This window comes from Phyllobates terribilis, unplaced genomic scaffold, assembly GCF_046119375.1.
Source record: "Phyllobates terribilis strain yellow unplaced genomic scaffold, ASM4611937v1 Scaffold_277__1_contigs__length_2500907, whole genome shotgun sequence".
NCBI lineage: Eukaryota > Metazoa > Chordata > Amphibia > Anura > Dendrobatidae > Phyllobates > Phyllobates terribilis.
Window position 1 is genome coordinate 396,280 of NW_027363037.1, and position 22,972 is coordinate 419,251.

General features: G+C 44.3%; 14 non-coding genes and 1 pseudogene across 14 annotated transcripts; all 15 read right to left on the minus strand.

Moving 5' to 3' along the window:
• Window positions 1-452: 452 nt before the first annotated feature.
• On the minus strand, window positions 453-643 carry LOC141219801 (U2 spliceosomal RNA). Its single transcript, XR_012288179.1, has one exon. It is a non-coding gene; the product is annotated as a U2 spliceosomal RNA (small nuclear RNA).
• Window positions 644-1,758: 1,115 nt separating this feature from the next.
• On the minus strand, window positions 1,759-1,949 carry LOC141220193 (U2 spliceosomal RNA). The gene has a single exon (XR_012288563.1). It is a non-coding gene; the product is annotated as a U2 spliceosomal RNA (small nuclear RNA).
• A 1,115-nt stretch (window positions 1,950-3,064) lies between these two features.
• On the minus strand, window positions 3,065-3,255 carry LOC141219802 (U2 spliceosomal RNA). Its single transcript, XR_012288180.1, has one exon. It is a non-coding gene; the product is annotated as a U2 spliceosomal RNA (small nuclear RNA).
• A 1,115-nt stretch (window positions 3,256-4,370) lies between these two features.
• LOC141219804 (U2 spliceosomal RNA) lies at window positions 4,371-4,561 on the minus strand. Its single transcript, XR_012288182.1, has one exon. It is a non-coding gene; the product is annotated as a U2 spliceosomal RNA (small nuclear RNA).
• Window positions 4,562-5,676: 1,115 nt separating this feature from the next.
• LOC141219805 (U2 spliceosomal RNA) lies at window positions 5,677-5,867 on the minus strand. Its single transcript, XR_012288183.1, has one exon. It is a non-coding gene; the product is annotated as a U2 spliceosomal RNA (small nuclear RNA).
• A 1,115-nt stretch (window positions 5,868-6,982) lies between these two features.
• LOC141220209 (U2 spliceosomal RNA) lies at window positions 6,983-7,173 on the minus strand. Its single transcript, XR_012288579.1, has one exon. It is a non-coding gene; the product is annotated as a U2 spliceosomal RNA (small nuclear RNA).
• Window positions 7,174-8,288: 1,115 nt separating this feature from the next.
• On the minus strand, window positions 8,289-8,479 carry LOC141219806 (U2 spliceosomal RNA). The gene has a single exon (XR_012288184.1). It is a non-coding gene; the product is annotated as a U2 spliceosomal RNA (small nuclear RNA).
• A 1,115-nt stretch (window positions 8,480-9,594) lies between these two features.
• Window positions 9,595-9,785, minus strand: LOC141219807 (U2 spliceosomal RNA). The gene has a single exon (XR_012288185.1). It is a non-coding gene; the product is annotated as a U2 spliceosomal RNA (small nuclear RNA).
• A 1,115-nt stretch (window positions 9,786-10,900) lies between these two features.
• LOC141219808 (U2 spliceosomal RNA) lies at window positions 10,901-11,091 on the minus strand. Its single transcript, XR_012288186.1, has one exon. It is a non-coding gene; the product is annotated as a U2 spliceosomal RNA (small nuclear RNA).
• Window positions 11,092-12,206: 1,115 nt separating this feature from the next.
• Window positions 12,207-12,397, minus strand: LOC141219809 (U2 spliceosomal RNA). The gene has a single exon (XR_012288187.1). It is a non-coding gene; the product is annotated as a U2 spliceosomal RNA (small nuclear RNA).
• Window positions 12,398-13,512: 1,115 nt separating this feature from the next.
• Window positions 13,513-13,703, minus strand: LOC141219810 (U2 spliceosomal RNA). Its single transcript, XR_012288188.1, has one exon. It is a non-coding gene; the product is annotated as a U2 spliceosomal RNA (small nuclear RNA).
• A 1,115-nt stretch (window positions 13,704-14,818) lies between these two features.
• On the minus strand, window positions 14,819-14,998 carry LOC141219709 (U2 spliceosomal RNA; annotated as a pseudogene).
• A 2,953-nt stretch (window positions 14,999-17,951) lies between these two features.
• LOC141219710 (U2 spliceosomal RNA) lies at window positions 17,952-18,137 on the minus strand. Its single transcript, XR_012288140.1, has one exon. It is a non-coding gene; the product is annotated as a U2 spliceosomal RNA (small nuclear RNA).
• A 2,953-nt stretch (window positions 18,138-21,090) lies between these two features.
• LOC141219588 (U2 spliceosomal RNA) lies at window positions 21,091-21,281 on the minus strand. Its single transcript, XR_012288046.1, has one exon. It is a non-coding gene; the product is annotated as a U2 spliceosomal RNA (small nuclear RNA).
• A 1,114-nt stretch (window positions 21,282-22,395) lies between these two features.
• On the minus strand, window positions 22,396-22,586 carry LOC141219811 (U2 spliceosomal RNA). Its single transcript, XR_012288189.1, has one exon. It is a non-coding gene; the product is annotated as a U2 spliceosomal RNA (small nuclear RNA).
• Between the last annotated feature and the right edge of the window lie 386 nt (window positions 22,587-22,972).

Below are 22,972 nucleotides of genomic sequence, written 5' to 3' on the forward strand. Positions count from 1 at the left end.
TTTAAGCGCAGCAGAGTAACCAGCGCACATACCTGTTAGCTCAGGTGAGTTTAAAAGGCTGCTGTTGATAACAAGGGCATTTGCTAAATAGATGGTGTGTGTGCAACAATATACTGAAAGGTCAATTATATTGTGCAGCTTATCTCACCACCTGTAGTTATTTAGGTGAAAGCTCCAAAATGCTTGCCTAATATGTCTGTTTATCCAAAAGGAAGTAAAAAGGGAGAGCTAGAAAGATAGCATTGCATCACATTACATGGCAATGCAATGCACAGTTGCTGAAGTTGAACCAAAATGAGCTTGTAATCTGGCTTCTGCAACTTTGAACATGAAAAATCCAATGAGGAGAAGAAAAGCAAAGCCAAAGAGTCCATCCCCAAATCCGACAAACAAGCAAAATGAACAAAAAACATTGAATTCAATTCTTTCTGATTTTAGAAACTGCATTAAAGAAGGGGTGCACCGGTCCTGGAGATACTGCAATACCAGGTCAATGCGTGGAGTGGACAGAGCAAGCTCTTTTTCCATCTCCCTGTTCTAAAAATCCATTTAATATATGGTCCCCAGATAGGGGACGTATCAGATATTAAACTGATAAGAACAGATACTACACTTGATCTTAGCCAAAAGGCCGAGAAGCGATAACCAGAATTGGTTTCAAACTACGGAGCCACCCAAGGATCCTGAAAAGTCCATTTGTGGAGATGAGCTCCTGGACTCCCGTTAAGAAGACATGTTGTCAACCTCTAGATCCCTTACATGCCTGCACTTTTCGGCTTGCTGCTGCTGCAATCCACGCGTTTTAGATCTGCATAACTCCACCTCTTTAAACACAGCACCTTCACCCCCTGCTGTTCCCACCCGCCTCAACACCGTTGGAAGGGAGGAGAACCAATTAAGGCGGGGGGTGGGGTGGAACGAGCAGCTGTCTACCCTTAGCAGGAGGGCTCCTGATTACATACCTCTCCTGCTGCTGCTGCTGCTGGCTGTCCAGCAGCAGACTGAAGGTGGCTGCTGCTGTGCACAGGTATATAAAGGCTCAGAGCCTATTATGACACGCGCAGCCAGCGTTCCATTGACACATTCCATCTACTGCAGGCAGGATACCTGGCTGGCTGAATGTCGCTGAGAAGCTCACAGAGACCGCCATAAGCAACAGTTTAACAGAATGCCACAGACTAATCAACCAAACTTTTTGGGTTGGGTTCTCTTTTATAGTCTGCAGGCATTAAATGAAAGAAGTCAGTGTTCCAGCAGAAGGAGACAACGTTTCAGAAAAGGCATTGTAGCAAACCAAAAAAGAAATTTTAAGCGCAGCAGAGTAACCAGCGCACATACCTGTTAGCTCAGGTGAGTTTAAAAGGCTGCTGTTGATAACAAGGGCATTTGCTAAATAGATGGTGTGTGTGCAACAATATACTGAAAGGTCAATTATATTGTGCAGCTTATCTCACCACCTGTAGTTATTTAGGTGAAAGCTCCAAAATGCTTGCCTAATATGTCTGTTTATCCAAAAGGAAGTAAAAAGGGAGAGCTAGAAAGATAGCATTGCATCACATTACATGGCAATGCAATGCAAAGTTGCTGAAGCTGAACCAAAATGAGCTTGTAATCTGGCTTCTGCAACTTTGAACATGAAAAATCCAATGAGGAGAAGAAAAGCAAAGCCAAAGAGTCCATCCCAAAATCCGACAAACAAGCAAAATGAACAAAAAACATTGAATTCAATTCTTTCTGATTTTAGAAACTGCATTAAAGAAGGGGTGCACCAGTCCTGGAGATACTGCAATACCAGGTCAATGCGTGGAGTGGACAGAGCAAGCTCTTTTTCCATCTCCCTGTTCTAAAAATCCATTTAATATATGGTCCCCAGATAGGGGACGTATCAGATATTAAACTGATAAGAACAGATACTACACTTGATCTTAGCCAAAAGGCCGAGAAGCGATAACCAGAATTGGTTTCAAACTACGGAGCCACCCAAGGATCCTGAAAAGTCCATTTGTGGAGATGAGCTCCTGGACTCCCGTTAAGAAGACATGTTGTCAACCTCTAGATCCCTTACATGCCTGCACTTTTCGGCTTGCTGCTGCTGCAATCCACGCGTTTTAGATCTGCATAACTCCACCTCTTTAAACACAGCACCTTCACCCCCTGCTGTTCCCACCCGCCTCAACACCGTTGGAAGGGAGGAGAACCAATTAAGGCGGGGGGTGGGGTGGAACGAGCAGCTGTCTACCCTTAGCAGGAGGGCTCCTGATTACATACCTCTCCTGCTGCTGCTGCTGCTGGCTGTCCAGCAGCAGACTGAAGGTGGCTGCTGCTGTGCACAGGTATATAAAGGCTCAGAGCCTATTATGACACGCGCAGCCAGCGTTCCATTGCCACATTCCATCTACTGCAGGCAGGATACCTGGCTGGCTGAATGTCGCTGAGAAGCTCACAGAGACCGCCATAAGCAACAGTTTAACAGAATGCCACAGACTAATCAACCAAACTTTTTGGGTTGGGTTCTCTTTTATAGTCTGCAGGCATTAAATGAAAGAAGTCAGTGTTCCAGCAGAAGGAGACAACGTTTCAGAAAAGGCATTGTAGCAAACCAAAAAAGAAATTTTAAGCGCAGCAGAGTAACCAGCGCACATACCTGTTAGCTCAGGTGAGTTTAAAAGGCTGCTGTTGATAACAAGGGCATTTGCTAAATAGATGGTGTGTGTGCAACAATATACTGAAAGGTCAATTATATTGTGCAGCTTATCTCACCACCTGTAGTTATTTAGGTGAAAGCTCCAAAATGCTTGCCTAATATGTCTGTTTATCCAAAAGGAAGTAAAAAGGGAGAGCTAGAAAGATAGCATTGCATCACATTACATGGCAATGCAATGCACAGTTGCTGAAGTTGAACCAAAATGAGCTTGTAATCTGGCTTCTGCAACTTTGAACATGAAAAATCCAATGAGGAGAAGAAAAGCAAAGCCAAAGAGTCCATCCCAAAATCCGACAAACAAGCAAAATGAACAAAAAACATTGAATTCAATTCTTTCTGATTTTAGAAACTGCATTAAAGAAGGGGTGCACCGGTCCTGGAGATACTGCAATACCAGGTCAATGCGTGGAGTGGACAGAGCAAGCTCTTTTTCCATCTCCCTGTTCTAAAAATCCATTTAATATATGGTCCCCAGATAGGGGACGTATCAGATATTAAACTGATAAGAACAGATACTACACTTGATCTTAGCCAAAAGGCCGAGAAGCGATAACCAGAATTGGTTTCAAACTACGGAGCCACCCAAGGATCCTGAAAAGTCCATTTGTGGAGATGAGCTCCTGGACTCCCGTTAAGAAGACATGTTGTCAACCTCTAGATCCCTTACATGCCTGCACTTTTCGGCTTGCTGCTGCTGCAATCCACGCGTTTTAGATCTGCATAACTCCACCTCTTTAAACACAGCACCTTCACCCCCTGCTGTTCCCACCCGCCTCAACACCGTTGGAAGGGAGGAGAACCAATTAAGGCGGGGGGTGGGGTGGAACGAGCAGCTGTCTACCCTTAGCAGGAGGGCTCCTGATTACATACCTCTCCTGCTGCTGCTGCTGCTGGCTGTCCAGCAGCAGACTGAAGGTGGCTGCTGCTGTGCACAGGTATATAAAGGCTCAGAGCCTATTATGACACGCGCAGCCAGCGTTCCATTGCCACATTCCATCTACTGCAGGCAGGATACCTGGCTGGCTGAATGTCGCTGAGAAGCTCACAGAGACCGCCATAAGCAACAGTTTAACAGAATGCCACAGACTAATCAACCAAACTTTTTGGGTTGGGTTCTCTTTTATAGTCTGCAGGCATTAAATGAAAGAAGTCAGTGTTCCAGCAGAAGGAGACAACGTTTCAGAAAAGGCATTGTAGCAAACCAAAAAAGAAATTTTAAGCGCAGCAGAGTAACCAGCGCACATACCTGTTAGCTCAGGTGAGTTTAAAAGGCTGCTGTTGATAACAAGGGCATTTGCTAAATAGATGGTGTGTGTGCAACAATATACTGAAAGGTCAATTATATTGTGCAGCTTATCTCACCACCTGTAGTTATTTAGGTGAAAGCTCCAAAATGCTTGCCTAATATGTCTGTTTATCCAAAAGGAAGTAAAAAGGGAGAGCTAGAAAGATAGCATTGCATCACATTACATGGCAATGCAATGCACAGTTGCTGAAGTTGAACCAAAATGAGCTTGTAATCTGGCTTCTGCAACTTTGAACATGAAAAATCCAATGAGGAGAAGAAAAGCAAAGCCAAAGAGTCCATCCCAAAATCCGACAAACAAGCAAAATGAACAAAAAACATTGAATTCAATTCTTTCTGATTTTAGAAACTGCATTACAGAAGGGGTGCACCGGTCCTGGAGATACTGCAATACCAGGTCAATGCGTGGAGTGGACAGAGCAAGCTCTTTTTCCATCTCCCTGTTCTAAAAATCCATTTAATATATGGTCCCCAGATAGGGGACGTATCAGATATTAAACTGATAAGAACAGATACTACACTTGATCTTAGCCAAAAGGCCGAGAAGCGATAACCAGAATTGGTTTCAAACTACGGAGCCACCCAAGGATCCTGAAAAGTCCATTTGTGGAGATGAGCTCCTGGACTCCCGTTAAGAAGACATGTTGTCAACCTCTAGATCCCTTACATGCCTGCACTTTTCGGCTTGCTGCTGCTGCAATCCACGCGTTTTAGATCTGCATAACTCCACCTCTTTAAACACAGCACCTTCACCCCCTGCTGTTCCCACCCGCCTCAACACCGTTGGAAGGGAGGAGAACCAATTAAGGCGGGGGGTGGGGTGGAACGAGCAGCTGTCTACCCTTAGCAGGAGGGCTCCTGATTACATACCTCTCCTGCTGCTGCTGCTGCTGGCTGTCCAGCAGCAGACTGAAGGTGGCTGCTGCTGTGCACAGGTATATAAAGGCTCAGAGCCTATTATGACACGCGCAGCCAGCGTTCCATTGCCACATTCCATCTACTGCAGGCAGGATACCTGGCTGGCTGAATGTCGCTGAGAAGCTCACAGAGACCGCCATAAGCAACAGTTTAACAGAATGCCACAGACTAATCAACCAAACTTTTTGGGTTGGGTTCTCTTTTATAGTCTGCAGGCATTAAATGAAAGAAGTCAGTGTTCCAGCAGAAGGAGACAACGTTTCAGAAAAGGCATTGTAGCAAACCAAAAAAGAAATTTTAAGCGCAGCAGAGTAACCAGCGCACATACCTGTTAGCTCAGGTGAGTTTAAAAGGCTGCTGTTGATAACAAGGGCATTTGCTAAATAGATGGTGTGTGTGCAACAATATACTGAAAGGTCAATTATATTGTGCAGCTTATCTCACCACCTGTAGTTATTTAGGTGAAAGCTCCAAAATGCTTGCCTAATATGTCTGTTTATCCAAAAGGAAGTAAAAAGGGAGAGCTAGAAAGATAGCATTGCATCACATTACATGGCAATGCAATGCACAGTTGCTGAAGTTGAACCAAAATGAGCTTGTAATCTGGCTTCTGCAACTTTGAACATGAAAAATCCAATGAGGAGAAGAAAAGCAAAGCCAAAGAGTCCATCCCAAAATCCGACAAACAAGCAAAATGAACAAAAAACATTGAATTCAATTCTTTCTGATTTTAGAAATTGCATTAAAGAAGGGGTGCACCGGTCCTGGAGATACTGCAATACCAGGTCAATGCGTGGAGTGGACAGAGCAAGCTCTTTTTCCATCTCCCTGTTCTAAAAATCCATTTAATATATGGTCCCCAGATAGGGGACGTATCAGATATTAAACTGATAAGAACAGATACTACACTTGATCTTAGCCAAAAGGCCGAGAAGCGATAACCAGAATTGGTTTCAAACTACGGAGCCACCCAAGGATCCTGAAAAGTCCATTTGTGGAGATGAGCTCCTGGATTCCCGTTAAGAAGACATGTTGTCAACCTCTAGATCCCTTACATGCCTGCACTTTTCGGCTTGCTGCTGCTGCAATCCACGCGTTTTAGATCTGCATAACTCCACCTCTTTAAACACAGCACCTTCACCCCCTGCTGTTCCCACCCGCCTCAACACCGTTGGAAGGGAGGAGAACCAATTAAGGCGGGGGGTGGGGTGGAACGAGCAGCTGTCTACCCTTAGCAGGAGGGCTCCTGATTACATACCTCTCCTGCTGCTGCTGCTGCTGGCTGTCCAGCAGCAGACTGAAGGTGGCTGCTGCTGTGCACAGGTATATAAAGGCTCAGAGCCTATTATGACACGCACAGCCAGCGTTCCATTGCCACATTCCATCTACTGCAGGCAGGATACCTGGCTGGCTGAATGTCGCTGAGAAGCTCACAGAGACCGCCATAAGCAACAGTTTAACAGAATGCCACAGACTAATCAACCAAACTTTTTGGGTTGGGTTCTCTTTTATAGTCTGCAGGCATTAAATGAAAGAAGTCAGTGTTCCAGCAGAAGGAGACAACGTTTCAGAAAAGGCATTGTAGCAAACCAAAAAAGAAATTTTAAGCGCAGCAGAGTAACCAGCGCACATACCTGTTAGCTCAGGTGAGTTTAAAAGGCTGCTGTTGATAACAAGGGCATTTGCTAAATAGATGGTGTGTGTGCAACAATATACTGAAAGGTCAATTATATTGTGCAGCTTATCTCACCACCTGTAGTTATTTAGGTGAAAGCTCCAAAATGCTTGCCTAATATGTCTGTTTATCCAAAAGGAAGTAAAAAGGGAGAGCTAGAAAGATAGCATTGCATCACATTACATGGCAATGCAATGCACAGTTGCTGAAGTTGAACCAAAATGAGCTTGTAATCTGGCTTCTGCAACTTTGAACATGAAAAATCCAATGAGGAGAAGAAAAGCAAAGCCAAAGAGTCCATCCCAAAATCCGACAAACAAGCAAAATGAACAAAAAACATTGAATTCAATTCTTTCTGATTTTAGAAACTGCATTAAAGAAGGGGTGCACCGGTCCTGGAGATACTGCAATACCAGATCAATGCGTGGAGTGGACAGAGCAAGCTCTTTTTCCATCTCCCTGTTCTAAAAATCCATTTAATATATGGTCCCCAGATAGGGGACGTATCAGATATTAAACTGATAAGAACAGATACTACACTTGATCTTAGCCAAAAGGCCGAGAAGCGATAACCAGAATTGGTTTCAAACTACGGAGCCACCCAAGGATCCTGAAAAGTCCATTTGTGGAGATGAGCTCCTGGACTCCCGTTAAGAAGACATGTTGTCAACCTCTAGATCCCTTACATGCCTGCACTTTTCGGCTTGCTGCTGCTGCAATCCACGCGTTTTAGATCTGCATAACTCCACCTCTTTAAACACAGCACCTTCACCCCCTGCTGTTCCCACCCGCCTCAACACCGTTGGAAGGGAGGAGAACCAATTAAGGCGGGGGGTGGGGTGGAACGAGCAGCTGTCTACCCTTAGCAGGAGGGCTCCTGATTACATACCTCTCCTGCTGCTGCTGCTGCTGGCTGTCCAGCAGCAGACTGAAGGTGGCTGCTGCTGTGCACAGGTATATAAAGGCTCAGAGCCTATTATGACACGCGCAGCCAGCGTTCCATTGCCACATTCCATCTACTGCAGGCAGGATACCTGGCTGGCTGAATGTCGCTGAGAAGCTCACAGAGACCGCCATAAGCAACAGTTTAACAGAATGCCACAGACTAATCAACCAAACTTTTTGGGTTGGGTTCTCTTTTATAGTCTGCAGGCATTAAATGAAAGAAGTCAGTGTTCCAGCAGAAGGAGACAATGTTTCAGAAAAGGCATTGTAGCAAACCAAAAAAGAAATTTTAAGCGCAGCAGAGTAACCAGCGCACATACCTGTTAGCTCAGGTGAGTTTAAAAGGCTGCTGTTGATAACAAGGGCATTTGCTAAATAGATGGTGTGTGTGCAACAATATACTGAAAGGTCAATTATATTGTGCAGCTTATCTCACCACCTGTAGTTATTTAGGTGAAAGCTCCAAAATGCTTGCCTAATATGTCTGTTTATCCAAAAGGAAGTAAAAAGGGAGAGCTAGAAAGATAGCATTGCATCACATTACATGGCAATGCAATGCACAGTTGCTGAAGTTGAACCAAAATGAGCTTGTAATCTGGCTTCTGCAACTTTGAACATGAAAAATCCAATGAGGAGAAGAAAAGCAAAGCCAAAGAGTCCATCCCAAAATCCGACAAACAAGCAAAATGAACAAAAAACATTGAATTCAATTCTTTCTGATTTTAGAAACTGCATTAAAGAAGGGGTGCACCGGTCCTGGAGATACTGCAATACCAGGTCAATGCGTGGAGTGGACAGAGCAAGCTCTTTTTCCATCTCCCTGTTCTAAAAATCCATTTAATATATGGTCCCCAGATAGGGGACGTATCAGATATTAAACTGATAAGAACAGATACTACACTTGATCTTAGCCAAAAGGCCGAGAAGCGATAACCAGAATTGGTTTCAAACTACGGAGCCACCCAAGGATCCTGAAAAGTCCATTTGTGGAGATGAGCTCCTGGACTCCCGTTAAGAAGACATGTTGTCAACCTCTAGATCCCTTACATGCCTGCACTTTTCGGCTTGCTGCTGCTGCAATCCACGCGTTTTAGATCTGCATAACTCCACCTCTTTAAACACAGCACCTTCACCCCCTGCTGTTCCCACCCGCCTCAACACCTTTGGAAGGGAGGAGAACCAATTAAGGCGGGGGGTGGGGTGGAACGAGCAGCTGTCTACCCTTAGCAGGAGGGCTCCTGATTACATACCTCTCCTGCTGCTGCTGCTGCTGGCTGTCCAGCAGCAGACTGAAGGTGGCTGCTGCTGTGCACAGGTATATAAAGGCTCAGAGCCTATTATGACACGCGCAGCCAGCGTTCCATTGCCACATTCCATCTACTGCAGGCAGGATACCTGGCTGGCTGAATGTCGCTGAGAAGCTCACAGAGACCGCCATAAGCAACAGTTTAACAGAATGCCACAGACTAATCAACCAAACTTTTTGGGTTGGGTTCTCTTTTATAGTCTGCAGGCATTAAATGAAAGAAGTCAGTGTTCCAGCAGAAGGAGACAACGTTTCAGAAAAGGCATTGTAGCAAACCAAAAAAGAAATTTTAAGCGCAGCAGAGTAACCAGCGCACATACCTGTTAGCTCAGGTGAGTTTAAAAGGCTGCTGTTGATAACAAGGGCATTTGCTAAATAGATGGTGTGTGTGCAACAATATACTGAAAGGTCAATTATATTGTGCAGCTTATCTCACCACCTGTAGTTATTTAGGTGAAAGCTCCAAAATGCTTGCCTAATATGTCTGTTTATCCAAAAGGAAGTAAAAAGGGAGAGCTAGAAAGATAGCATTGCATCACATTACATGGCAATGCAATGCACAGTTGCTGAAGTTGAACCAAAATGAGCTTGTAATCTGGCTTCTGCAACTTTGAACATGAAAAATCCAATGAGGAGAAGAAAAGCAAAGCCAAAGAGTCCATCCCAAAATCCGACAAACAAGCAAAATGAACAAAAAACATTGAATTCAATTCTTTCTGATTTTAGAAATTGCATTAAAGAAGGGGTGCACCGGTCCTGGAGATACTGCAATACCAGGTCAATGCGTGGAGTGGACAGAGCAAGCTCTTTTTCCATCTCCCTGTTCTAAAAATCCATTTAATATATGGTCCCCAGATAGGGGACGTATCAGATATTAAACTGATAAGAACAGATACTACACTTGATCTTAGCCAAAAGGCCGAGAAGCGATAACCAGAATTGGTTTCAAACTACGGAGCCACCCAAGGATCCTGAAAAGTCCATTTGTGGAGATGAGCTCCTGGATTCCCGTTAAGAAGACATGTTGTCAACCTCTAGATCCCTTACATGCCTGCACTTTTCGGCTTGCTGCTGCTGCAATCCACGCGTTTTAGATCTGCATAACTCCACCTCTTTAAACACAGCACCTTCACCCCCTGCTGTTCCCACCCGCCTCAACACCGTTGGAAGGGAGGAGAACCAATTAAGGCGGGGGGTGGGGTGGAACGAGCAGCTGTCTACCCTTAGCAGGAGGGCTCCTGATTACATACCTCTCCTGCTGCTGCTGCTGCTGGCTGTCCAGCAGCAGACTGAAGGTGGCTGCTGCTGTGCACAGGTATATAAAGGCTCAGAGCCTATTATGACACGCGCAGCCAGCGTTCCATTGCCACATTCCATCTACTGCAGGCAGGATACCTGGCTGGCTGAATGTCGCTGAGAAGCTCACAGAGACCGCCATAAGCAACAGTTTAACAGAATGCCACAGACTAATCAACCAAACTTTTTGGGTTGGGTTCTCTTTTATAGTCTGCAGGCATTAAATGAAAGAAGTCAGTGTTCCAGCAGAAGGAGACAACGTTTCAGAAAAGGCATTGTAGCAAACCAAAAAAGAAATTTTAAGCGCAGCAGAGTAACCAGCGCACATACCTGTTAGCTCAGGTGAGTTTAAAAGGCTGCTGTTGATAACAAGGGCATTTGCTAAATAGATGGTGTGTGTGCAACAATATACTGAAAGGTCAATTATATTGTGCAGCTTATCTCACCACCTGTAGTTATTTAGGTGAAAGCTCCAAAATGCTTGCCTAATATGTCTGTTTATCCAAAAGGAAGTAAAAAGGGAGAGCTAGAAAGATAGCATTGCATCACATTACATGGCAATGCAATGCACAGTTGCTGAAGTTGAACCAAAATGAGCTTGTAATCTGGCTTCTGCAACTTTGAACATGAAAAATCCAATGAGGAGAAGAAAAGCAAAGCCAAAGAGTCCATCCCAAAATCCGACAAACAAGCAAAATGAACAAAAAACATTGAATTCAATTCTTTCTGATTTTAGAAACTGCATTAAAGAAGGGGTGCACCGGTCCTGGAGATACTGCAATACCAGGTCAATGCGTGGAGTGGACAGAGCAAGCTCTTTTTCCATCTCCCTGTTCTAAAAATCCATTTAATATATGGTCCCCAGATAGGGGACGTATCAGATATTAAACTGATAAGAACAGATACTACACTTGATCTTAGCCAAAAGGCCGAGAAGCGATAACCAGAATTGGTTTCAAACTACGGAGCCACCCAAGGATCCTGAAAAGTCCATTTGTGGAGATGAGCTCCTGGACTCCCGTTAAGAAGACATGTTGTCAACCTCTAGATCCCTTACATGCCTGCACTTTTCGGCTTGCTGCTGCTGCAATCCACGCGTTTTAGATCTGCATAACTCCACCTCTTTAAACACAGCACCTTCACCCCCTGCTGTTCCCACCCGCCTCAACACCTTTGGAAGGGAGGAGAACCAATTAAGGCGGGGGGTGGGGTGGAACGAGCAGCTGTCTACCCTTAGCAGGAGGGCTCCTGATTACATACCTCTCCTGCTGCTGCTGCTGCTGGCTGTCCAGCAGCAGACTGAAGGTGGCTGCTGCTGTGCACAGGTATATAAAGGCTCAGAGCCTATTATGACACGCGCAGCCAGCGTTCCATTGCCACATTCCATCTACTGCAGGCAGGATACCTGGCTGGCTGAATGTCGCTGAGAAGCTCACAGAGACCGCCATAAGCAACAGTTTAACAGAATGCCACAGACTAATCAACCAAACTTTTTGGGTTGGGTTCTCTTTTATAGTCTGCAGGCATTAAATGAAAGAAGTCAGTGTTCCAGCAGAAGGAGACAACGTTTCAGAAAAGGCATTGTAGCAAACCAAAAAAGAAATTTTAAGCGCAGCAGAGTAACCAGCGCACATACCTGTTAGCTCAGGTGAGTTTAAAAGGCTGCTGTTGATAACAAGGGCATTTGCTAAATAGATGGTGTGTGTGCAACAATATACTGAAAGGTCAATTATATTGTGCAGCTTATCTCACCACCTGTAGTTATTTAGGTGAAAGCTCCAAAATGCTTGCCTAATATGTCTGTTTATCCAAAAGGAAGTAAAAAGGGAGAGCTAGAAAGATAGCATTGCATCACATTACATGGCAATGCAATGCACAGTTGCTGAAGTTGAACCAAAATGAGCTTGTAATCTGGCTTCTGCAACTTTGAACATGAAAAATCCAATGAGGAGAAGAAAAGCAAAGCCAAAGAGTCCATCCCAAAATCCGACAAACAAGCAAAATGAACAAAAAACATTGAATTCAATTCTTTCTGATTTTAGAAACTGCATTAAAGAAGGGGTGCACCGGTCCTGGAGATACTGCAATACCAGGTCAATGCGTGGAGTGGACAGAGCAAGCTCTTTTTCCATCTCCCTGTTCTAAAAATCCATTTAATATATGGTCCCCAGATAGGGGACGTATCAGATATTAAACTGATAAGAACAGATACTACACTTGATCTTAGCCAAAAGGCCGAGAAGCGATAACCAGAATTGGTTTCAAACTACGGAGCCACCCAAGGATCCTGAAAAGTCCATTTGTGGAGATGAGCTCCTGGACTCCCGTTAAGAAGACATGTTGTCAACCTCTAGATCCCTTACATGCCTGCACTTTTCGGCTTGCTGCTGCTGCAATCCACGCGTTTTAGATCTGCATAACTCCACCTCTTTAAACACAGCACCTTCACCCCCTGCTGTTCCCACCCGCCTCAACACCGTTGGAAGGGAGGAGAACCAATTAAGGCGGGGGGTGGGGTGGAACGAGCAGCTGTCTACCCTTAGCAGGAGGGCTCCTGATTACATACCTCTCCTTCTGCTGCTGCTGCTGGCTGTCCAGCAGCAGACTGAAGGTGGCTGCTGCTGTGCACAGGTATATAAAGGCTCAGAGCCTATTATGACACGCGCAGCCAGCGTTCCATTGCCACATTCCATCTACTGCAGGCAGGATACCTGGCTGGCTGAATGTCGCTGAGAAGCTCACAGAGACTGCCATAAGCAACAGTTTAACAGAATGCCACAGACTAATCAACCAAACTTTTTGGGTTGGGTTCTCTTTTATAGTCTGCAGGCATTAAATGAAAGAAGTCAGTGTTCCAGCAGAAGGAGACAACGTTTCAGAAAAGGCATTGTAGCAAACCAAAAAAGAAATTTTAAGCGCAGCAGAGTAACCAGCGCACATACCTGTTAGCTCAGGTGAGTTTAAAAGGCTGCTGTTGATAACAAGGGCATTTGCTAAATAGATGGTGTGTGTGCAACAATATACTGAAAGGTCAATTATATTGTGCAGCTTATCTCACCACCTGTAGTTATTTAGGTGAAAGCTCCAAAATGCTTGCCTAATATGTCTGTTTATCCAAAAGGAAGTAAAAAGGGAGAGCTAGAAAGATAGCATTGCATCACATTACATGGCAATGCAATGCACAGTTGCTGAAGTTGAACCAAAATGAGCTTGTAATCTGGCTTCTGCAACTTTGAACATGAAAAATCCAATGAGGAGAAGAAAAGCAAAGCCAAAGAGTCCATCCCAAAATCCGACAAACAAGCAAAATGAACAAAAAACATTGAATTCAATTCTTTCTGATTTTAGAAACTGCATTAAAGAAGGGGTGCACCGGTCCTGGAGATACTGCAATACCAGGTCAATGCGTGGAGTGGACAGAGCAAGCTCTTTTTCCATCTCCCTGTTCTAAAAATCCATTTAATATATGGTCCCCAGATAGGGGACGTATCAGATATTAAACTGATAAGAACAGATACTACACTTGATCTTAGCCAAAAGGCCGAGAAGCGATAACCAGAATTGGTTTCAAACTACGGAGCCACCCAAGGATCCTGAAAAGTCCATTTGTGGAGATGAGCTCCTGGACTCCCGTTAAGAAGACATGTTGTCAACCTCTAGATCCCTTACATGCCTGCACTTTTCGGCTTGCTGCTGCTGCAATCCACGCGTTTTAGATCTGCATAACTCCACCTCTTTAAACACAGCACCTTCACCCCCTGCTGTTCCCACCCGCCTCAACACCGTTGGAAGGGAGGAGAACCAATTAAGGCGGGGGGTGGGGTGGAACGAGCAGCTGTCTACCCTTAGCAGGAGGGCTCCTGATTACATACCTCTCCTGCTGCTGCTGCTGCTGGCTGTCCAGCAGCAGACTGAAGGTGGCTGCTGCTGTGCACAGGTATATAAAGGCTCAGAGCCTATTATGACACGCGCAGCCAGCGTTCCATTGCCACATTCCATCTACTGCAGGCAGGATACCTGGCTGGCTGAATGTCGCTGAGAAGCTCACAGAGACCGCCATAAGCAACAGTTTAACAGAATGCCACAGACTAATCAACCAAACTTTTTGGGTTGGGTTCTCTTTTATAGTCTGCAGGCATTAAATGAAAGAAGTCAGTGTTCCAGCAGAAGGAGACAACGTTTCAGAAAAGGCATTGTAGCAAACAAAAAAAGAAATTTTAAGCGCAGCAGAGTAACCAGCGCACATACCTGTTAGCTCAGGTGAGTTTAAAAGGCTGCTGTTGATAACAAGGGCATTTGCTAAATAGATGGTGTGTGTGCAACAATATACTGAAAGGTCAATTATATTGTGCAGCTTATCTCACCACCTGTAGTTATTTAGGTGAAAGCTCCAAAATGCTTGCCTAATATGTCTGTTTATCCAAAAGGAAGTAAAAAGGGAGAGCTAGAAAGATAGCATTGCATCACATTACATGGCAATGCAATGCACAGTTGCTGAAGTTGAACCAAAATGAGCTTGTAATCTGGCTTCTGCAACTTTGAACATGAAAAATCCAATGAGGAGAAGAAAAGCAAAGCCAAAGAGTCCATCCCAAAATCCGACAAACAAGCAAAATGAACAAAAAACATTGAATTCAATTCTTTCTGATTTTAGAAACTGCATTAAAGAAGGGGTGCACCGGTCCTGGAGATACTGTAATACCAGGTCAATGCGTGGAGTGGACAGAGCAAGCTCTTTTTCCATCTCCCTGTTCTAAAAATCCATTTAATATATGGTCCCCAGATAGGGGACGTATCAGATATTAAACTGATAAGAACAGATTTTTTTTTTTTTTTTTCCACTCAGATTACAAGTCCCATATTTACCATTTCATGCTTTGCAATGATTTCCAAATGGTATTAGGTTGTTATCCATCATTGTGGGTCATATATCCATTTTTCCAATCTTATTTTATATATATACGTTTATATTATCACAATACAGTTATTCCATATTCTTTACATCACAACATTACAATCTTTACCATTACGATTTAAGGCAACATTCCTCTCTTCAGGCCATATGCTGCCAAGGCATTCAAAAGCCTTCCATCCAGAAACCGACCATCCCAAGCTTCTTCTACCTCTTTAGCCAACGACTGAGGTATTCTGTAAGTTGAAAAAAAACGATGCATATCGCTATAAATGTTATTCCACACTTTGCGCCTTAGACTAGCCTGACTCCCCCCTTCACAACTCTTTAGCATTTTCAACACTTCTTGTCTCTCCTCCATCTCCCTCATATTTTTTTCTGAAACATCCTTTGCTTTACTAGAGTCCTTCCCAGATGACAAAACTCCTTCAATTTCTTCTCTGGCTTCACATGCGACATCCTCTCTTTCTTCTTCACTAGTTTCTTCACCCTCCTCCTCCTCTTCCATATTACTTACAGCACCTTCCTTTTCATCCTGACTGGAGGACTCACTTTCCTCCTGATCTTCTGACTCCCTATCCACCTCCACTTCTTCTTCCAAGCTAGTATTTTCAATCTCAACGTCTGTGATATCACTCTCAGTATCTTCTTCCATATGATCACCTTCTTTTCTTATATCTCTTATTTGTTCCTCCTTCTTTTGAGATATGTTCTCTTCCGTTTCATCATGGGGGGCAGCTTCAGACTCTTCTTCTTTTCCATCTTCCTTGTCAACTGACTTCTCCTCCCTTTTATTGACAGGACAGCAATCATATAAATGACCACTGCCACCACATAGATTACATTTCTTACTTTTTTCACAATTCTCTGCCTTATGTCCCACTTCTTCACACTTGGCACACCACTGTAATGTACAGGAATCCTTTTCATGGCCATACTGTTTACAACGCCTACAAAACTTCGGCATACCTGTAAAGAACATATCTCCATTAACTGTCCCGATTTTGAATCTACTTGGTGGGAGTACCACAACACCATCCGAACTTTCCTTGAACTTGACCAGGAACCTCCACCTCGTGGTCCAAAAACCATATCGGTTAAACATTTTGCCAGCAGAACTCACTTTCTCACAGTACCGGGATAAAAAGGTCATGATCTCTTCTTCCAATATGAAAGGACTATACATCCTTATTACTATTAGCCTTTCCTTCCTAGGAAAATGCGACACAAAAAAAACACCTTCAAGTATCGAATCTTCCTTCACTAGATCCATTCTCTTCCAAAAGTCAGAAAAGATATCTTCTGAACAAAAAATAACATCATATATCCCTCTCTTCGGGAACTCCAACATAGACAAAACTTGTTCCATTTGAACTTCCAATAGTCCAAACAAAATCTTCTCTACCAAAAAAAACAAGCCAGACTTCTTCTTCTCTGGATCCAAAAAAATAAACCGCACTGCATTCTTCAATCTTGCAAAAACTGGGACCTCTTCACAGGTCAGCATATTTGGGCTTCTCCCGTCCATATCTTCACACCAAAGGTGGCAAAAATCCTCCTCGCCTACTTAAAAAAAGCAGGCAGGCTGATCGCCCCTCGTTGCCCCGGGACTAATCCGGCTCCCCAAAAGCAGCAAGGGGGTGAAGCCGCACTGCTACATGCAGCGATCCCCCGAGGCCAAGGAGCCGGGTACCCAAGGCACCTCTCAGCCAAGACCAAGGCAGCAACCGGTAGATCACTGCACTTGATCTTAGCCAAAAGGCCGAGAAGCGATAACCAGAATTGGTTTCAAACTACGGAGCCACCCAAGGATCCTGAAAAGTCCATTTGTGGAGATGAGCTCCTGGACTCCCGTTAAGAAGACATGTTGTCAACCTCTAGATCCCTTACATGCCTGCACTTTTCGGCTTGCTGCTGCTGCAATCCACGCGTTTTAGATCTGCATAACTCCACCTCTTTAAACACAGCACCTTCACCCCCTGCTGTTCCCACCCGCCTCAACACCGTTGGAAGGGAGGAGAACCAATTAAGGCGGGGGGTGGGGTGGAACGAGCAGCTGTCTACCCTTAGCAGGAGGGCTCCTGATTACATACCTCTCCTGCTGCTGCTGCTGCTGGCTGTCCAGCGGCAGACTGAAGGTGGCTGCTGCTGTGCACAGGTATATAAAGGCTCAGAGCCTATTATGACATGCGCAGCCAGCGTTCCATTGCCACATTCCATCTACTGCAGGCAGGATACCTGGCTGGCTGAATGTCGCTGAGAAGCTCACAGAGACCGCCATAAGCAACAGTTTAACAGAATGCCACAGACTAATCAACCAAACTTTTTGGGTTGGGTTCTCTTTTATAGTCTGCAGGCATTAAATGAAAGAAGTCAGTGTTCCAGCAGAAGGAGACAACGTTTCAGAAAAGGCATTGTAGCAAACCAAAAAAGAAATTTTAAGCGCAGCAGAGTAACCAGCGCACATACCTGTTAGCTCAGGTGAGTTTAAAAGGCTGCTGTTGATAACAAGGGCATTTGCTAAATAGATGGTGTGTGTGCAACAATATACTGAAAGGTCAATTATATTGTGCAGCTTATCTCACCACCTGTAGTTATTTAGGTGAAAGCTCCAAAATGCTTGCCTAATATGTCTGTTTATCCAAAAGGAAGTAAAAAGGGAGAGCTAGAAAGATAGCATTGCATCACATTACATGGCAATGCAATGCACAGTTGCTGAAGTTGAACCAAAATGAGCTTGTAATCTGGCTTCTGCAACTTTGAACATGAAAAATCCAATGAGGAGAAGAAAAGCAAAGCCAAAGAGTCCATCCCAAAATCCGACAAACAAGCAAAATGAACAAAAAACATTGAATTCAATTCTTTCTGATTTTAGAAACTGCATTAAAGAAGGGGTGCACCGGTCCTGGAGATACTGTAATACCAGGTCAATGCGTGGAGTGGACAGAGCAAGCTCTTTTTCCATCTCCCTGTTCTAAAAATCCATTTAATATATGGTCCCCAGATAGGGGACGTATCAGATATTAAACTGATAAGAACAGATTTTTTTTTTTTTTTTTTTTTTTCCACTCAGATTACAAGTCCCATATTTACCATTTCATGCTTTGCAATGATTTCCAAATGGTATTAGGTTGTTATCCATCATTGTGGGTCATATATCCATTTTTCCAATCTTATTTTATATATATACGTTTATATTATCACAATACAGTTATTCCATATTCTTTACATCACAACATTACAATCTTTACCATTACGATTTAAGGCAACATTCCTCTCTTCAGGCCATATGCTGCCAAGGCATTCAAAAGCCTTCCATCCAGAAACCGACCATCCCAAGCTTCTTCTACCTCTTTAGCCAACGACTGAGGTATTCTGTAAGTTGAAAAAAAACGATGCATATCGCTATAAATGTTATTCCACACTTTGCGCCTTAGACTAGCCTGACTCCCCCCTTCACAACTCTTTAGCATTTTCAACACTTCTTGTCTCTCCTCCATCTCCCTCATATTTTTTTCTGAAACATCCTTTGCTTTACTAGAGTCCTTCCCAGATGACAAAACTCCTTCAATTTCTTCTCTGGCTTCACATGCGACATCCTCTCTTTCTTCTTCACTAGTTTCTTCACCCTCCTCCTCCTCTTCCATATTACTTACAGCACCTTCCTTTTCATCCTGACTGGAGGACTCACTTTCCTCCTGATCTTCTGACTCCCTATCCACCTCCACTTCTTCTTCCAAGCTAGTATTTTCAATCTCAACGTCTGTGATATCACTCTCAGTATCTTCTTCCATATGATCACCTTCTTTTCTTATATCTCTTATTTGTTCCTCCTTCTTTTGAGATATGTTCTCTTCCGTTTCATCATGGGGGGCAGCTTCAGACTCTTCTTCTTTTCCATCTTCCTTGTCAACTGACTTCTCCTCCCTTTTATTGACAGGACAGCAATCATATAAATGACCACTGCCACCACATAGATTACATTTCTTACTTTTTTCACAATTCTCTGCCTTATGTCCCACTTCTTCACACTTGGCACACCACTGTAATGTACAGGAATCCTTTTCATGGCCATACTGTTTACAACGCCTACAAAACTTCGGCATACCTGTAAAGAACATATCTCCATTAACTGTCCCGATTTTGAATCTACTTGGTGGGAGTACCACAACACCATCCGAACTTTCCTTGAACTTGACCAGGAACCTCCACCTCGTGGTCCAAAAACCATATCGGTTAAACATTTTGCCAGCAGAACTCACTTTCTCACAGTACCGGGATAAAAAGGTCATGATCTCTTCTTCCAATATGAAAGGACTATACATCCTTATTACTATTAGCCTTTCCTTCCTAGGAAAATGCGACACAAAAAAAACACCTTCAAGTATCGAATCTTCCTTCACTAGATCCATTCTCTTCCAAAAGTCAGAAAAGATATCTTCTGAACAAAAAATAACATCATATATCCCTCTCTTCGGGAACTCCAACATAGACAAAACTTGTTCCATTTGAACTTCCAATAGTCCAAACAAAATCTTCTCTACCAAAAAAAACAAGCCAGACTTCTTCTTCTCTGGATCCAAAAAAATAAACCGCACTGCATTCTTCAATCTTGCAAAAACTGGGACCTCTTCACAGGTCAGCATATTTGGGCTTCTCCCGTCCATATCTTCACACCAAAGGTGGCAAAAATCCTCCTCGCCTACTTAAAAAAAGCAGGCAGGCTGATCGCCCCTCGTTGCCCCGGGACTAATCCGGCTCCCCAAAAGCAGCAAGGGGGTGAAGCCGCACTGCTACATGCAGCGATCCCCCGAGGCCAAGGAGCCGGGTACCCAAGGCACCTCTCAGCCAAGACCAAGGCAGCAACCGGTAGATCACTGCACTTGATCTTAGCCAAAAGGCCGAGAAGCGATAACCAGAATTGGTTTCAAACTACGGAGCCACCCAAGGATCCTGAAAAGTCCATTTGTGGAGATGAGCTCCTGGACTCCCGTTAAGAAGACATGTTGTCAACCTCTAGATCCCTTACATGCCTGCACTTTTCGGCTTGCTGCTGCTGCAATCCACGCGTTTTAGATCTGCATAACTCCACCTCTTTAAACACAGCACCTTCACCCCCTGCTGTTCCCACCCGCCTCAACACCGTTGGAAGGGAGGAGAACCAATTAAGGCGGGGGGTGGGGTGGAACGAGCAGCTGTCTACCCTTAGCAGGAGGGCTCCTGATTACATACCTCTCCTGCTGCTGCTGCTGCTGGCTGTCCAGCAGCAGACTGAAGGTGGCTGCTGCTGTGCACAGGTATATAAAGGCTCAGAGCCTATTATGACACGCGCAGCCAGCGTTCCATTGCCACATTCCATCTACTGCAGGCAGGATACCTGGCTGGCTGAATGTCGCTGAGAAGCTCACAGAGACCGCCATAAGCAACAGTTTAACAGAATGCCACAGACTAATCAACCAAACTTTTTGGGTTGGGTTCTCTTTTATAGTCTGCAGGCATTAAATGAAAGAAGTCAGTGTTCCAGCAGAAGGAGACAACGTTTCAGAAAAGGCATTGTAGCAAACCAAAAAAGAAATTTTAAGCGCAGCAGAGTAACCAGCGCACATACCTGTTAGCTCAGGTGAGTTTAAAAGGCTGCTGTTGATAACAAGGGCATTTGCTAAATAGATGGTGTGTGTGCAACAATATACTGAAAGGTCAATTATATTGTGCAGCTTATCTCACCACCTGTAGTTATTTAGGTGAAAGCTCCAAAATGCTTGCCTAATATGTCTGTTTATCCAAAAGGAAGTAAAAAGGGAGAGCTAGAAAGATAGCATTGCATCACATTACATGGCAATGCAATGCACAGTTGCTGAAGTTGAACCAAAATGAGCTTGTAATCTGGCTTCTGCAACTTTGAACATGAAAAATCCAATGAGGAGAAGAAAAGCAAAGCCAAAGAGTCCATCCCAAAATCCGACAAACAAGCAAAATGAACAAAAAACATTGAATTCAATTCTTTCTGATTTTAGAAACTGCATTAAAGAAGGGGTGCACCGGTCCTGGAGATACTGCAATACTAGGTCAATGTGTGGAGTGGACAGAGCAAGCTCTTTTTCCATCTCCCTGTTCTAAAAATCCATTTAATATATGGTCCCCAGATAGGGGACGTATCAGATATTAAACTGATAAGAACAGATACTACACTTGATCTTAGCCAAAAGGCCGAGAAGCGATAACCAGAGTTGGTTTCAAACTACGGAGCCACCCAAGGATCCTGAAAAGTCCATTTGTGGAGATGAGCTCCTGGACTCCCGTTAAGAAGACATGTTGTCAACCTCTAGATCCCTTACATGCCTGCACTTTTCGGCTTGCTGCTGCTGCAATCCACGCGTTTTAGATCTGCATAACTCCACCTCTTTAAACACAGCACCTTCACCCCCTGCTGTTCCCACCCGCCTCAACACCGTTGGAAGGGAGGAGAACCAATTAAGGCGGGGGTGGGGTGGAACGAGCAGCTGTCTACCCTTAGCAGGAAGGCTCCTGATTACATACCTCTCCTGCTGCTGCTGCTGCTGGCTGTCCAGCAGCAGACTGAAGGTGGCTGCTGCTGTGCACAGGTATATAAAGGCTCAGAGCCTATTATGACACACGCAGCCAGCGTTCCATTGCCACATTCCATCTACTGCAGGCAGGATACCTGGCTGGCTGAATGTCGCTGAGAAGCTCACAGAGACCGCCATAAGCAACAGTTTAACAGAATGCCACAGACTAATCAACCAAACTTTTTGGGTTGGGTTCTCTTTTATAGTCTGCAGGCATTAAATGAAAGAAGTCAGTGTTCCAGCAGAAGGAGACAACGTTTCAGAAAAGGCATTGTAGCAAACCAAAAAAGAAATTTTAAGCGCAGCAGAGTAACCAGCGCACATACCTGTTAGCTCAGGTGAGTTTAAAAGGCTGCTGTTGATAACAAGGGCATTTGCTAAATAGATGGTGTGTGTGCAACAATATACTGAAAGGTCAATTATATTGTGCAGCTTATCTCACCACCTGTAGTTATTTAGGTGAAAGCTCCAAAATGCTTGCCTAATATGTCTGTTTATCCAAAAGGAAGTAAAAAGGGAGAGCTAGAAAGATAGCATTGCATCACATTACATGGCAATGCAATGCACAGTTGCTGAAGTTGAACCAAAATGAGCTTGTAATCTGGCTTCTGCAACTTTGAACATGAAAAATCCAATGAGGAGAAGAAAAGCAAAGCCAAAGAGTCCATCCCAAAATCCGACAAACAAGCAAAATGAACAAAAAACATTGAATTCAATTCTTTCTGATTTTAGAAACTGCATTAAAGAAGGGGTGCACCGGTCCTGGAGATACTGCAATACCAGGTCAATGCGTGGAGTGGACAGAGCAAGCTCTTTTTCCATCTCCCTGTTCTAAAAATCCATTTAATATATGGTCCCCAGATAGGGGACGTATCAGATATTAAACTGATAAGAACAGATACTACACTTGATCTTAGCCAAAAGGCCGAGAAGCGATAACCAGAATTGGTTTCAAACTACGGAGCCACCCAAGGATCCTGAAAAGTCCATTTGTGGAGATGAGCTCCTGGACTCCCGTTAAGAAGACATGTTGTCAACCTCTAGATCCCTTACATGCCTGCACTTTTCGGCTTGCTGCTGCTGCAATCCACGCGTTTTAGATCTGCATAACTCCACCTCTTTAAACACAGCACCTTCACCCCCTGCTGTTCCCACCCGCCTCAACACCGTTGGAAGGGAGGAGAACCAATTAAGGCGGGGGGTGGGGTGGAACGAGCAGCTGTCTACCCTTAGCAGGAGGGCTCCTGATTACATACCTCTCCTGCTGCTGCTGCTGCTGGCTGTCCAGCAGCAGACTGAAGGTGGCTGCTGCTGTGCACAGGT